Source organism: Staurois parvus, unplaced genomic scaffold (assembly GCF_062004578.1).
Source record: "Staurois parvus isolate SC_StPar_1 unplaced genomic scaffold, SC_StPar_1.0 ptg000718l, whole genome shotgun sequence".
Lineage (NCBI taxonomy): Eukaryota > Metazoa > Chordata > Amphibia > Anura > Ranidae > Staurois > Staurois parvus.
The window spans coordinates 411,595-426,886 of record NW_028318514.1 but is presented as its reverse complement, the minus strand read 5'-3'; the positions used below and the strand labels follow the sequence as shown (position 1 = coordinate 426,886).

The following is a 15,292-nucleotide window of genomic DNA, read 5'->3' as shown; positions in this document are numbered from 1 at the left end:
CTTCACCTCTCAAGCTTAAGGCTCGTTGGCCAGCTTGGTGGATGAACGTAGAGCTCCAGGGGGGGCTTAATGGTCAGGGGGTGTACCGGGGAAGGGGCCTCCATGGCCCGGGTAGAGATCCGGCGAGTGACGCTTAATCGTCTATATCTCCGGCACCGAACAGAGCACGAGAAACTTGGACGGGCAGGATCATAGAGCTAGAAAGGGGCTTTCCAATGAGCCCTCTTGGGTGTTCCTAGCCATAGTTCCTAGGGCTCCAGAGATATGGACCCTCAAAGTCACCGGTAAAAGCCGCTAGGCGCTGGGGGAGACCTAGCGGTAAGCGACCGCGAAGGTGGTATGTTTTGGTGCCTCATGTCCCGCAAGATAGGGCGACTTTACCGGTCGATATCTATATATAGGAACTTGAAATTTGGTGCTGTAGCACTCATGATCATGATTTAAAAACAAAAAGTTCGCAGGGGAAGCTGGCCGGACTTTCCCCGCTTGTCATTCCCCCCCCAAGATCAGTACCCTGTGAAGATCTGCCCCCCTTGTCCATACCACCCAGCAAGATCAGTCCCCTGTGAAGATCTACCCCCCAGCAAGATCAGTACCCCGTGAAGATCTGCCCTCTTGTCATTACCCACCGGAAAGATCAGTCCCCCGTGAAGATCTGCCCCCCCTTGTCATTACCACCTAGCAAGATCAGTCCCCCGTGAAGATCTGCCCCCCTTGTCCATACCCCCCAGCAAGATCAGTCCCCCGTGAAGATCTGCCACCCTTGTCATTACCCCCCAGCAAGATCAGTCCCCCTTCCGTGAAGATCTGCCCCCCTTGTCCATACACTCCAGCAAGATCAGTACCCCGTGAAGATCTGCCCCCCTTGTCCATACCCCCCAGCAAGATCAGTCCCCCGTGAAGATCTGCCACCCTTGTCATTACCCCCCAGCAAGATCAGTCCCCTTCCGTGAAGATCTGCCCCCCTTGTCCATACACTCCAGCAAGATCAGTACCCCGTGAAGATCTGCCCCCCTTGTCCATACACCCCAGCAAGATCAGTACCCCGTGAAGATCTGCCCCCCTTGTCCATACACCCCAGCAAGATCAGTCCCCCATGCAGATCTGCCCCCCTTGTCATTACCCCACAGCAAGATCAGTCCACTGTGTAGATCTGCCCCCCTTGTCATTCCCCTCCTAAGATCAGTACCCCGTGAAGATCTGCCCCCCTTGTCACCCCCCCCCACAAGATCAGTCCATGAAGATCTGCCCCCTCTTGACACAACCCCCCCCCCCGTAGAAGCAAGCTCAGTCCCCCATGCAGATCTGCCCCCCTTGTCATTACCCCACAGCTAGATCAGTCTCCGGTGTAGATCTGCCCCCTTGTCATTCCCCCCCTAAGATCAGTACCCCGTGAAGATCTGCCCCCCTTGTCATTACCCACCAGCAGGATCAGTCTCCCGTGAAGATCTGCCCCCCTTGTCATTACAACCCAGCAAGATCAGTACCCTTCCGTGAAGATCTGCCCCCCTTGTCATTACAACCCAGCAAGATCAGTCCCCCATGAAGATCTGCCCCCCTTGTCATTACCCACCAGCAAGATCAGTCCCCCGTGAAAATCTGCCCCCCTTGTCCATACACCCCAGCAAGATCAGTCCCCCGTGCAGATCTGCCCCCCCTTGACACAACCCCCCCCCATAGCAGCAAGCTCAGTCCACCGTGAAGATCTGCCCCCCCCCCTTGACGCAACCCCACCCCCCGTAGCAGCAAGCTTAAGTGCCCCGTGAAGATCTGCCATACTGGACGCAAGCAACCCCCCCCCCCGTAGCAGCAAGCTCAATCCCCAGTGAAGATCTGCCCACCGTTGACACAACCCCCCCTCCCATGGCAGCAAGCTCAGTCCACCATGAAGATCTGCCCCCCTTGACACAACCCCACCCCCCGTAGCAGCAAGCTTAAGTGCCCTGTGAAGATCTGCCCAAATGGACGCAAGCAACCCCCGTCCCCCGTAGCAGCAAGCTCAGTCCCCCATGCAGATCTGCCCCCCCTTGACACAACCCCCCCCCCCATAGCAGCAAGCTTAATTCACCGTGAAGATCTTCCCCCCCTTGATGCAACCCCACCCCCCGTAGCAGCAAGCTTAAGTGCCCCGTGAAGATCTGCCCCACTGGATGCAAGCAACCCCCCCCCCATGACAGCAAGCTCAGTCCCCCATGCAGATCTGCCCCCCCCCTTGACACAACCCCACCCCCATAGCAGCAAGCTCAATCCACCGTGAAGATCTGCCCCCCCTTGACGCAACCCCCCCCGTAGCAGCAAGCTTAAGTGCCCTGTGAAGATCTGCCCCACTGGACGCAAGCAACCCCCCCCATGGCAGCAAGCTCAGTCCCCCATGCAGATCTGCCCCCCCTTGACACAACCCCACCCCCATAGCAGCAAGCTCAATCCACCGTGAAGATCTGCCCCCCCCTTGACGCAACCCCCCGTAGCAGCAAGCTTAAGTGCCCCGTGAAAATCTGCCCCACTGGACGCAAGCAACCCCCCCCCCCAGCAGCAAGCTCAGTCCCCAGTGAAGATCTGCCCCCCCTTGACACAACCCCCCCCCCCATGGCAGCAAGCTCAGTCCCCCATGCAGATCTGCCCCCCTTGACACAACCCCCCCCCATAGCAGCAAGCTCAGTCCACCGTGAAGATCTGCCCCCCCTTGACGCAACCCCACCCCCCGTAGCAGCAAACTTAAGTGCCCCGTGAAGATCTGCCCCACTGGACGCAAGCAACCCCCCCCCTATGGCAGCAAGCTCAGTCCCCCATGCAGATCTGCCCCCCTTGACACAACCCCACCCCCATAGCAGCAAGGTCAATCCACCGTGAAGATCTGCCCCCCCTTGACGCAACCCCCCCCCGTAGCAGCAAGCTTAAGTGCCCCGTGAAGATCTTCCCCACTGGACGCAAGCAACCCCCCCCCCATGGCAGCAAGCTCAGTCCCCCATGCAGATCTGCCCCCCCCCTTGATACAACCCCACCCCCATAGCAGCAAGCTCAATCCACCGTGAAGATCTGCCCCCCCTTGACGCAACCCCACCCCCCGTAGCAGCAAGCTTAAGTGCCCCGTGAATATCTGCCCCACTGGACGCAAGCAACCCCCCTCCCCCGTAGCAGCAAGCTCAGTCCCCAGTGAAGATCTGCCCCCCCTTGACACAACCCCCCCCCATGGCAGCAAGCTCAGTCCCCCATGCAGATCTGCCCCCCCCTTGACACAACCCCCCCCCATAGCAGCAAGCTCAGTCCACCGTGAAGATCTGCCCCCCCCTTGACGCAACCCCACCCCCCGTAGCAGCAAGCTTAAGTGCCCCGTGAAGATCTGCCCCACTGGACGCAAGCAACCCCCCTCCCCCGTAGCAGCAAGCTCAGTCCCCCGTGAAGATCTGCCCCCCCTTGACACCCCCCGTAGCAGCAAGCTCAGTCCCCCGTGAAGATCTGCCCCCCCCTTGACACAACCCCCCCCGATGGCAGCAAGCTCAGTCCCCCATGCAGATCCGCTCCCCCTTGACACAACCCCACCCCCATAGCAGCAAGCTCAATCCACCGTGAAGATCTGCCCCCCCTTGACGCAACCCCCCCGTAGCAGCAAGCTTAAGTGCCCCGTGAAGATCTTCCCCACTGGACGCAAGCAACCCCCCCCCCCATGGCAGCAAGCTCAGTCCCCCATGCAGATCTGCCCCCCCCCTTGATACAACCCCACCCCCATAGCAGCAAGCTCAATCCACCGTGAAGATCTGCCCCCCCTTGACGCAACCCCACCCCCCGTAGCAGCAAGCTTAAGTGCCCCGTGAATATCTGCCCCACTGGACGCAAGCAACCCCCCTCCCCCGTAGCAGCAAGCTCAGTCCCCAGTGAAGATCTGCCCCCCCTTGACACAACCCCCCCCATGGCAGCAAGCTCAGTCCCCCATGCAGATCTGCCCCCCCCTTGACACAACCCCCCCCCATAGCAGCAAGCTCAGTCCACCGTGAAGATCTGCCCCCCCCCCTTGACGCAACCCCACCCCCCGTAGCAGCAAGCTTAAGTGCCCCGTGAAGATCTGCCCCACTGGACGCAAGCAACCCCCCTCCCCCGTAGCAGCAAGCTCAGTCCCCCGTGAAGATCTGCCCCCCCTTGACACCCCCCGTAGCAGCAAGCTCAGTCCCCCGTGAAGATCTGCCCCCCCCTTGACACAACCCCCCCGATGGCAGCAAGCTCAGTCCCCCATGCAGATCCGCTCCCCCTTGACACAACCCCACCCCCATAGCAGCAAGCTCAATCCACCGTGAAGATCTGCCCCCCCTTGACGCAACCCCCCCCGTAGCAGCAAGCTTAAGTGCCCCGTGAAGATCTGCCCCACTGGACGCAAGCAACCCCCCCATCCCCAGCAGCAAGCTCAGTCCTCAGTGAAGATCTGCCCCCCCTTGACACAACCCCCCCCCATGGCAGCAAGCTCAGTCCCCCATGCAGATCTGCCCCCCTTGACACAACCCCCCCCCCATAGCAGCAAGCTCAGTCCACCGTGAAGATCTGCCCCCCCCCTTGACGCAACCCCACCCCCCGTAGCAGCAAGCTTAAGTGCCCCGTGAAGATCTGCCCCACTGGACGCAAGCAACCCCCCTCCCCCGTAGCAGCAAGCTCTGTCCCCAGTGAAGATCTGCCCCCCCTTGACACAACCCCCCTCCCATGGCAGCAAGCTCAGTCCCCCATGCAGATCTGCCCCCCTTGACACAACCCCCCCCCCATAGCAGCAAGCTCAGTCCACCGTGAAGATCTGCCCCCCCCCTTGACGCAACCCCACCCCCCGTAGCAGCAAGCTTAAGTGCCCCGTGAAGATCTGCCCCACTGGACGCAAGCAACCCCCCTCCCCCGTAGCAGCAAGCTCAGTCCCCAGTGAAGATCTGCCCCCTTTGACACACCCCCCCCATGGCAGCAAGCTCAGTCCCCCATGAAGATCTGCCCCCCTTGACACCCCCTGTAGCAGCAAGCTCAGTCCCCCGTGAAGATCTGCCCCCCCTTGACACAACCCCCCTCTTCATGGCAGCAAGCTCAGTCCCCCATGAAGATCTGCCCCCCCTTGACACCCCCCGTAGCAGCAAGCTCAGTCCCCTGTGAAGATCTGCCCCCCCTTGACGCAGCCCCACCCCCCCGTAGCAGCAAGCTTAAGTGGCCCGTGAAGATCTGCCCCCCTTGACGCAAGCAACCCCCCCCCCCCCGTAGCAGCAAGCTCAGTCCCCCGTGAAGATCTGTCCCCCCTTGACACAACACCCCCCCCCCCCATAGCAGCAAGATCAGTCCCCCATGAAGATCTGCCCCCCCCTTGACACACCCCCACCCCCATAGCAGCAAGCTCAGTCCCCGTGCAGATCTGCCCCCCCTTGACGCAACCCCCTCCCACCCCCATAGCAGAAAGCTCAGTCCGTGTGAAAATGTGCCCCCCATTGACGCAAGCAACCCCCCACCCGTAGCAGCAAGCTCAGTCCCCAGTGATAATTTGCCACCCTTGACGCAAATCCCCCCCCATGTGACTGGCCCCCAAATGTAACTGCACCACCACACGTTACTGATGTCACTGATCCCCCCACATGTGACTGTACTCGCCATGTCACAACCCCCTGCAGCTTGGACACATCTTGCAGTTGGTGTGGGTTGAATCCAGCATACAAGGGGTTACAGTGTGACAGCGAGAATACATCTTGCGGGAGGATCGTCAGCCCCAGTGATCCGAGGGATGGGATTCAGCGGTTCATATACCTTGCATCCGGCATAAAACGGGTTAACAGTGTGAGAGGATGAGATCGCCGATCGGCTGCTAATGCCTGAAACCGGCACATGCGCAGATACGTGGAGGGGGACAGATCCTCATAGGAGACAGATTTTCATGCTGTACACGTGCAGGGTTTGCGCGGCTGGTTTGAAATCTCTTCGGTCTCGGAGTAGCCGGCTGTGCGGAGGAAGCTGCTCTCTGGTAATGGCGCTGTGTGGGGGGCAGGGGCGGACTGACCATGTGGGAACTCGGGCACTGCCCGGGGGCCCCATGAGATGCCACGGTGGCTTTTTTGTGTTTGGGCAAGGACACAGGGGCCCCATGACCCCCCTATTGCCCGGGGGCCCCATGACCCCCCTATTGCCCGGGGGCCCCATGACCCCCCCTATTGCCCGGGGGCCCCGTGAGTTGTCAGTCCGCCCCTGGTGGGGGGCGATGATTGGGGTGCACAGGGTGGGCTGTCATTTGGGCTCCCTAGTTCACATGGGCTGTGTCTCATTCTCTCTGGGCTGCCATTGTTCTCTCTGACAATCCCAGTGTCATCCGGAAGCCTCTGATTCTCCTGATCACCAGGCTAAGGCTGGTAATGTAAGATGAACTACAACTCCCAGCATGCTGTCCGGCACCCATGTCTGTAGTATGACAGCTGGGACCTGGAGTTCTGCTCCAGCCATGTGTCTGCCTTTCAATCTGATTGTACAATCTTCTTCAGACTGCCCATACATTGTAAAATCCACTTTATGACTAATAAGAGGAGCTGCCTAATATATCCAGTCCATGTGTGTGTGATCTGGCTGACCCTTGTATTATGTGCTGGTTGTTAGATCTGAAGGAGATTGTACAATCAGATTGTGTGAGTGGGGAGCTTAAAGCAACAGAAACTCTTATTTCTTTCTCCTCTTCCCCTTTCTTTTTTCCCCCCCCCAGCCATCTGCAGTGATGTGCCATAGGCCTCATTCACACAGGCATTAAAGCCATGTCACTGCCAAGGATGTCTGGTGACTGCATCTCTAGATGGTCTAATGTGTGTATTGGTATTGTGGCGTTTGTAGCTGTATTTTTAGATCCGTATTCAGTGGGATTAAAAAAAAAATCCTTGAACCTAAATATAGATAAGATTTCCATTGTGATTAACACCCATCGTGGCCGGAATAAATGAACAGCTGGTGTTAGAGGACTTTATTCCAGCAGCATATTTGGAGCATTTTTTACATGTGTGCAGAGGTAGACGGACCATTGGGGAACTCAGGCACTGCCCGGGGTCAGTAGGGGGCCCATGGGATGTTCCCGGTACCTTTCATAGGCGTTTTTGGGTGTGGTTTGAGTGTGGGCGAGGACACGGGCCCCATGATCCCCTATTGTCCGGGGGCCCCATGAGTTGTTAGTCCGCCCCTGCACGTGTGTATGAGGCCTTAAAGTGGAACTTCACCCTAAAAGAGTTCTAGTTTATGCCCCCCCCTTCTACTACTACCCTACCCACCCCTACTACTACCCTTCTACGTTATGCCCCCCACTTCTACTTCTACCCTACCTACCCCTACTACTACCCTTCTACGTTATGCCCCCCCTTCTACTACTACCCTACCTACCCCTACTACTACTCTTCTACGTTATGCCCCCCCCCTTCTACTACTACCCTACCTACCCCTACTACTACCCTTCTATGTTATGCCCCCCCTTCTACTACTACCCTACCTACCCCTACTACTACCCTTCTACGTTATGCCCCCCCTTCTACTACTACCCTACCTACCCCTACTACTACCCTTCTACGTTATGCCCCCCCTTCTACTACTACCCTACCTACCCCTACTACTACCCTTCTACTTTATGCCCCCCCCTTCTACTACTACCCTACCTACCCCTACTACTACCCTTCTACGTTATGCCCCCCCCTTCTACTACTACCCTACCTACCCCTACTACTACCCTTCTACTTTTTGCCCCCCCTTCTACTACTACCCTACCTACCCCTACTACTACCCTTCCACGTTATGCCCCCCCTTCTACTACTACCCTACCTACCCCTACTACTACCCTTCTACGTTATGCCCCCCCCCTTCTACTACTACCCTACCTACCCCTACTACTACCCTTCTACGTTGGAATCACAGCTGGTTTCCCACAGTAAACCTGCCGGGGACCCAAAGTCCGGTGAACAAGCAGTACAGGTAAGTGTCCTTTTATTAAATGTCAGCAGCTACAGTATTTGTAGCTACTGGCTTTTAAAGCGGTAGTAAATCACGCGAAAACAAAATACAATGGGCCCCTACAGGTCTAGGTCATCATGTACTAGTATGCACCGCACCGCATACATTATGACTTATCTGTACACAGAACCCTCCAGCGCTGCGCTGTCACAGCTCGCCAGCACCATTTTCATCCGGTTTTACTTCCAGGTTCATGAGCTCCTGCGGTATGAATGGCCGGAGCCGCTATGACGTCTCTCTTGTGCATGTGTGTGGAAGTCCTCAGTTGCAGTGCAGAGCTCTCTGAAGGTCTACCATGCTGTGCCGGCCCATATGCCCCAGTGCCATCACCAGCTGCATGGGGTGTGAATATCTCCTAAACCGTGCACCTGTAGGAGATATTCACCCTACCTTATTATAGGCTTACCTGTAGGTACAACTTGCAAAGTGGACTTTACTTCCACATTCATTTCTTGGAACAAGATGAAGAACCACTTTACATGTACATATAATAGGGCCCTAATGATAGATATAGTATGTGCGTATTTATAGTTTATGGCCATAATGAGGCCCTAATGCACTGCACACTAGTACATTATTTATTTCAGGTACTTGTATAGCGCCATCAATTTACGCAGCACTTTACATATGTTTTGTACATTCACATCAGTTCCTAATGCTCAAGGAGTGTACAGTCTAAAGGTCCCTAACTCACATTCATACATACACATACTAGGGCCAATTTAGACAGGATCCAATTAACCTACCAGCATGTCTTTGGAGTGTGGGAGGAAACCGGAGTAACCGGAGGAAACCTACGCAGGCACAGGGAGAACATGCAAACTCCAGGAAGGTGGTGCTGTGTTTTGGATTCGAACCAGCGACCCTAGTACTGCCAGGCAGAAGTGCTAATTATTTAGCCACTGTGCTGCCGATTATGACACACTTCCCTTTATATCTCATGCACAGGTGAAAAAATGCTGCTGCTAAGGGTATCTGGCCTTCTAGGCCATAGAATGAGTTTATGCTCATGTGCATCTGAACTGATCTGTGTAAAAATGTGGCCTTAGTGGCATTATTTCTGGCAGTGTATTTGGAGCATTGTCATATGTTGTGAGCATGAGGCCTTAAAATGGAGCTCTCCAGCCCTGAGATGTCACCGGTCTTGGCACTAACATCTTGGCCTCCCCCAAATCGTCAAACTCCTTTTTTTTTTTTTTTTTGGTCCAGCTTCCTCTTAAAGGGTGGCTATGTTCATTCTCCATGGTCCCACTGCATGGAGGGACATAGTCACCCTCGCTTGCTGATGGGATGGACTATGACGGGCCTTACTAAATGGCGGACCGCAGTCTGAATACAGACCGAGTAACAGTCCTGTCTGGACCACAGCCACACCACTTAGCAGCCTGAGTGGACTCCTCTCCTCCCGCTGCTGCCGCTGTTAGTAATTGGGAGGAATGGCAGGGTGGACTCCTGTTCTGTATGTACTCTTCTGCTGCGGCTGTCATTGCAGCTACTGTTGAATTCCAACAGGGAAGAGGGCAGGAGGAATGGAAGGAAGGACTCCTCATCTGAATGTACCTGCTGAACTCAGACCAAGGAGGAGGGTGGGAAACACAGCAGGTCTACAGAGGAGCGGGGAAGTGGAGCGAACCTTTCATGCGAGTCACTTGCTTTTTACCAAGAAGAGTTGGGCAGCTCCCACCCTCAGTGGAAACCTATGCCTGACATCTTCCCACCTGCTCTGAGTTCAGCAGCGGCAGGCCAGTACATTTCCTTCCATTCTTCCTGCCCTCTTCCCTACTGCGACTTCAACAGCAGCGGCGGCAGATGAGTACATACAGAACAGGAGTCCACCCCGCCATTCCTCCAGCCCTCCACAATGTGTTAAGGTTTGGGGAAGATTATGGGGTAGAGGGGGCTGTGATATGGGGGGGCTGTGAAGTGAGAGGTGGTAGCTGTGATATGGGGGGGCTGTGAAGTGAGAGGTGGTAGCTGTGATATGGTGGACTCTGATGTGAGAGGAGGGAGCTGTGATGTCAGGAGAGGGGGAGGTGTGATGTCAGGAGAGGGGGAGCTGTGATGTGGCGGTGTTGTGATTGTAAGGGAGGCTGTGATGGAAGTGGGGTTATGTTGTGGGGCTCTGATGTGAAAGGGAATTGTGATGTATGGGGGGCTGAGGACATTAATATGAAGGGGGCTGTGATGTGAAAGACTTGAGTAATAGAAGAAAAATTAGTTTTGGACCTCTGCAGAAAGAAAATGTTACCAACCGGACCTCCATGAATTTTAATTCAGTACCCCTGGACTATGGGATCTGTAGTGTGTAGAGGAGTGCATATGATCCGAAATATTGTGCACTGGTGGTTTCAAATGTAAGTGAGGGGGAGGAGAAGAGGCTCAGGATCTCATAGAGGAAGTTACAAGTGGGCAGGGAAACCACAGTAAACTGATTTCATGAAAAAATAGTTTAGAGGGCAATTGTTTACTGTCAGAGGGACAGATTTCTTTTTCTTTTTCCCTCAATCAAGTTGATGGTGCTGCTGTCTGGATATAATGTCCTAGTGGGGAAGGGGTAGATGTATGGGTATCTACCACTTTAATAACTGCAGTAAAATACCTCTTTTCTTTCTCTTCTTCTTTTTTTTTTTTTTTTTAACTAGCATTTAAAAACAAAAACAGCATCCCCCCCCCCTTTCCCAAATCCATACCTGGTCATTATCTGAAGATGCTGGCCAGCAAAGGGAGGGACAGAGGAGCAAGCACCCCCCTCTTAAACCATACCAGTCCATGCCCTCAGGATGGGGTGGGATCTGGGATCCATATTGAAGGCCTGCAGTCTGTTATGGGGGGGGGGGCTTGCTCATCTGTCTCGCCTTTCCTGGTCTACTGGGCTGCATGCTTGGTTAAGGGTCTGGTATGGATTTTTGGGGGGACCCCACACTTAAGTTTTTGTGTGTTTTTTTTTTGTTTTTATTAATCAATAAGTGTAGCGCTCTGTGAGGACAAACTAAATCTCAACATAAAATGTGACATAATAGTAGAACAAACAGTAAATCCTAATGATATAAATGAATGCTACAACAGTGCAGCATCCCAAGATACTGTGCATATGGTGGAAGTGACTGATATTAAGCCCCCTACTACGGGGGATATACCCTTTAAAACAAGGGCTCAGTGTCAACACACTCTATTCATAACCATGAATAAGCCGCTAAAATCAGAAAAAATGCATATGTAACAAGTGAATATGGATGAACAGATCACTCAAAATGATATCTTCTATAACAAAACGTGCCACCAGTGTCCACAACAATAAATGCAATCATGCAGGTGAGTCTTGTGTGTTAGCAGGCTCCGGTGATGACTCCACACACAGCTAGATTGACTCCTCACCTCCTTGCTGCGACCCTAAGAGGGCCTAAATGCCTTATGGATCACTCCTGGATCCCCCCCGGGTTAAAGCGTATCCTCACGGAATATCCTAAATGGCTCCTATCCAGAAAAATCAGCTCCCACATGGTCCACAAAGAGAAAATCCTCCATAGTGTATTGTCATTTTATTAACGCAGTAATTAAAATTATATACACTGGACACTCACATGATACATCTTCTTGTATACAGCATTAAGAACCTCATGTATGGGTGTACTGGCATGGGTTCTTTAGGGAGTCCAAAGATGGCGTCCGCGTCGGAAATGACGTTCCCCCACAACAGTAAAATTGGTTTTATATGCAGTAAAGCATGCTTGTTATATTCACTGTGGAACCTAACCTTCATTGTGTGAAAAGGTTGTTTGATCCGGACTTCTCTGATATTCCCCTTCTGTTACAAATCTGCACATGCTCTGTTTGGTGTCTATTGCTAGATTTTTTTTTTTGGGGGGGGGTGCATGTGATTGGCCCAGGGCCAATCGGCACTGTCCTGACAGAGGGTCAGGGGTCATGCAGCCTCATAGGACAGTTGGAGGAGAATGAGACCACCTCCTACTGCTTGGCTGGACACCGATAAAGTCGTAAGACTGCTATATACTGCTGAGAAGATATTTAGCAGTTTATATTTTGACAGTTACCCGCTTCCACCTCCGGCTCAGTTTTGCAGCAGCGAAGTGATCCGGAAGTTCGACCCCCTCCTTACTCCTGCAGTTTCTTGAGAACTTTCACAGGGCCCAGAAGACTGCCGCACCAGTCAGGAGGCGCAACTCACTCATGTAGTGGGCACCAGGCTCTAAAGCCACACACCGTGGAGGACAGAAGGAGAGAAGGGAAAGGGCGGTAGAGAACATTGCTGGACCCTGGGACAGGTAAGTGTGTGTTTATTAAAAGTCACCAGCTACAGTTTTTGTAGCTGCTGACTTTTAATAAACACAAAAACGACCGAAACTTCGCTGTAAAGCTGTTTTTTGTGGTGTTTACCAAGAGCATTTGCTTTTTGAGGTAAATGCTGCATAAAGTGATAGTGAATTGACCTTTTCAGCTTCGCATGTGGTATTTGGGGAAAAATGTGTCAGATCACCTAAATACTGCATGCAATATGCTTTAGTAATTTGAGCCCCTAATGAGAATAAGGAACATATGGAAGGCTGTACAGTCACATTGCCACCAAGTAAAAGACCCCCAACAAGGTAAAACAATACTTTCCATTTATACATTTATGGGGCCAAACACTTGCTTTACAACTCTGTCCTTTAGGCAGTGTTCATAGATACTAAAACCTTTTTTTCTTTCTTCCAGGAAGTTATGGAGATCAACAGACATGGATGAGTATGCAAAAATAGAAAAAATTGGAGAGGGTAATATTATTATTATTTTTTTTTTTTAAAAACGAAAAATCAGTCGTTCAATCAGCCGACATTACCACTATTGGTAAGAAAAGGTCGGCTGATTTTCGTCCCGTCTACGGCCGGCAATTATATAGAATATATGCAGAAGAAGGAGAAATAGAATATGAAGAAAAAGTAGAAATAGAATATGCAGAAGAAGAAAAAGTTGCAACATTGTATCTATTTGTATCTATTTTGGATACAGATGTTTATATTTGGATACAAATAGATACAGTGCTGCTATACTTTTTTAAATGTCAAATATAATATCGGACTGAAATTCTTTTTTTTTTCCTTCTTCATATTCTATTTCTTCTCATTCATATTCTATTTTTTTCCTTTTCTCCTTTTCCTTCTTTCATGTCACTGCTCATGCGCATTTTTAAATATCGTAAAAAGATCAGCAAATTTGTTCATCGTTGCCGTGAAAATTGGCAGAACGACAAATTTGTCCGATTTTTTTATTTTCCAGTAGGACCGATAATCTAAAAGATCAAAAAACGACCGACCGATTACTGCACTAACGATCCAAAAATCGGCCGCTTTTTTTCTTTTTTTTTGAGGTCGTCTCTCATCTCGTCTATGGCCCGCATTAGAGAGAAGCAGTCAGAAGTGTAAAGGGCAGGGGATGGTGGTGGGTGGAGTCAACCATGGGGTTTCAATATTTAAAAGTCTGGATATGCAAAAGCGGGAGCCGTCACGACTCCAGTAGGTGGCGGACAAAGACTTGTGGGGAGGTATTTAAGATCCATGGTTCCCAGACTCAACAAAATGTAGGCATGTTGCCCTGAAGTGTAGCCGTCAATTTCTCATTAATCAAATCCCAATAGAATCGGGGTGTAACCTCAGACACCGATCTTTGTTTAGAAAGCCAGGCTTTGGTGGTAGTGAGGAAGATTACATTACGATATCAACAACTCAGGTTTATGATTGAGAAGAGCTTGAAGTGGATTCATTGGCATTGCTTTCTAGAAAGAGTATGCAGAAATCTATATACTTGCTGCCAAAGAAGCTGTACCATCAGTGAGGACCACCAGCTGTGGTAATTGGAACCAGCTTCCTAACAGTTATAAAGCAATGCATACAGGAACCAGTGCATTTTTTTTCCAAAACCAGGCTTGGGGGGGGGGGGAGGTATATTAGTAATGTGATCCACCTGCTGAAGTGAAGATTGAAAATGCAGTGTCTCCAGATTGCAACCTATTACTTACAAAGGGCTGAGGACTCCCTGAAAGCACTGGGTGCCTGATTGGCCAGATGTCAAAAGGAGGGAAGGGAGTCACATGTCTACCATACCCATAAGTACTAGGTACTTCTCTTCACTCCTGGCAGCTGAATGGTGGTGCTGGGAGTGATTGCTGCTAGAGGGGCCCCATGAAAGTGAAGATTTTGCTTTACCCTGCTTACATTTATAAGCCTGAATGTTTGATCACCCCTTTGCATTGGGCTATTTTCTGTTTTAGTTGTAGGGCCAATTCCCACTATGTGCGGTGACAGACGTTTTACCACATGGGACACACAAAAGCTGGTTTCTTTTGTGTCCCTAATACACTGCAAAGCAACCTAGTGCTTCAGGATGCAGTGGTAAAATGCAGACATAATACATTTTCACAATGCACTATCAACAATTGCACTGTAATATTGGGCAGCGCATCGCACTGCCCAACATTGCAGTCAGTGTATGTTTTGTATGCTTCAAATAAAGCTCATACAAAACAAAGGAGCTGTGTGATGCGTTGAATTGCCCACCACACTGCTCCCTAACACAGCTGGTAACCTAGAGCTATCACAGTGGTAAAACGCTGTGACAGCTCCCCATATACTGTGCATTTTCTCTTAAAAGGTTATTTGGACATACTTTTTATGTGGGTCACAAGAGTGCACTTTTGCTCTCCTGTGACCCATAATCAGCCAACAGCAGGCTAAAACTGATGCCACAGACCCGCTCCAGACTCTGGAGGGATCCCAACAATATCTGAATCCATTCAGATGCCTTACAGGCAGTTAGCTCAGCCTCTCAGCATGCTGCCAAAAGCCCCAAGCCGGCCGCTCCCACCCTCTCTCCTGCCTGAAGCTCCGGTGAGCATTGCAGAGGCAGAGCAAAGTCAGCGCTCTCTGCTCAGTGAAGACCAAGAACTGAGTTATCAGCAGTCACCTGATTGCTTAGTTCCTGGGCTTAGAGCTGGTGGGAGACAGCTTGCGGCATCGAATCGATTCATGCTGCGTCTTGTGAATGGTCCTGCAATCTGTGACGACCTGTGACATGTCTGGAAAGATTGCTGTGGGAGTGGGGAAGAGAAATTCTGGTAGATCGTTGCAGCAAACCAACCAGAAGTTGGAGCAGGTACCTGTCAAAATCAGGTGCTCTTTCCCAAACCAACCCCCACCATCCTCAAAGAAGTTCCAAAAATAGGAGGGCATAAAGTGGAACGTCGCCTTTTGAGGTACAAACTTGTACGAGGAGTTTTCATTTTCCTATCACTGCACTATGAGATTGTATAACCTCTGTCTGG

General features: G+C 51.8%; 1 pseudogene across 1 annotated transcript in view; it reads left to right on the top strand.

Annotated features, from left to right (window-relative positions):
- Positions 1-5,865: 5,865 nt before the first annotated feature.
- Positions 5,866-15,292, top strand: part of LOC149445572 (cyclin-dependent kinase 1-A-like) — a 33,630-nt pseudogene continuing 24,203 nt past the window's right edge. The window contains exons 1-2 of the transcript XR_016306389.1: positions 5,866-5,968; positions 12,691-12,749. The product of XR_016306389.1 is annotated as a cyclin-dependent kinase 1-A-like (transcript). The remainder of the gene's footprint in view (positions 5,969-12,690; positions 12,750-15,292) is intronic.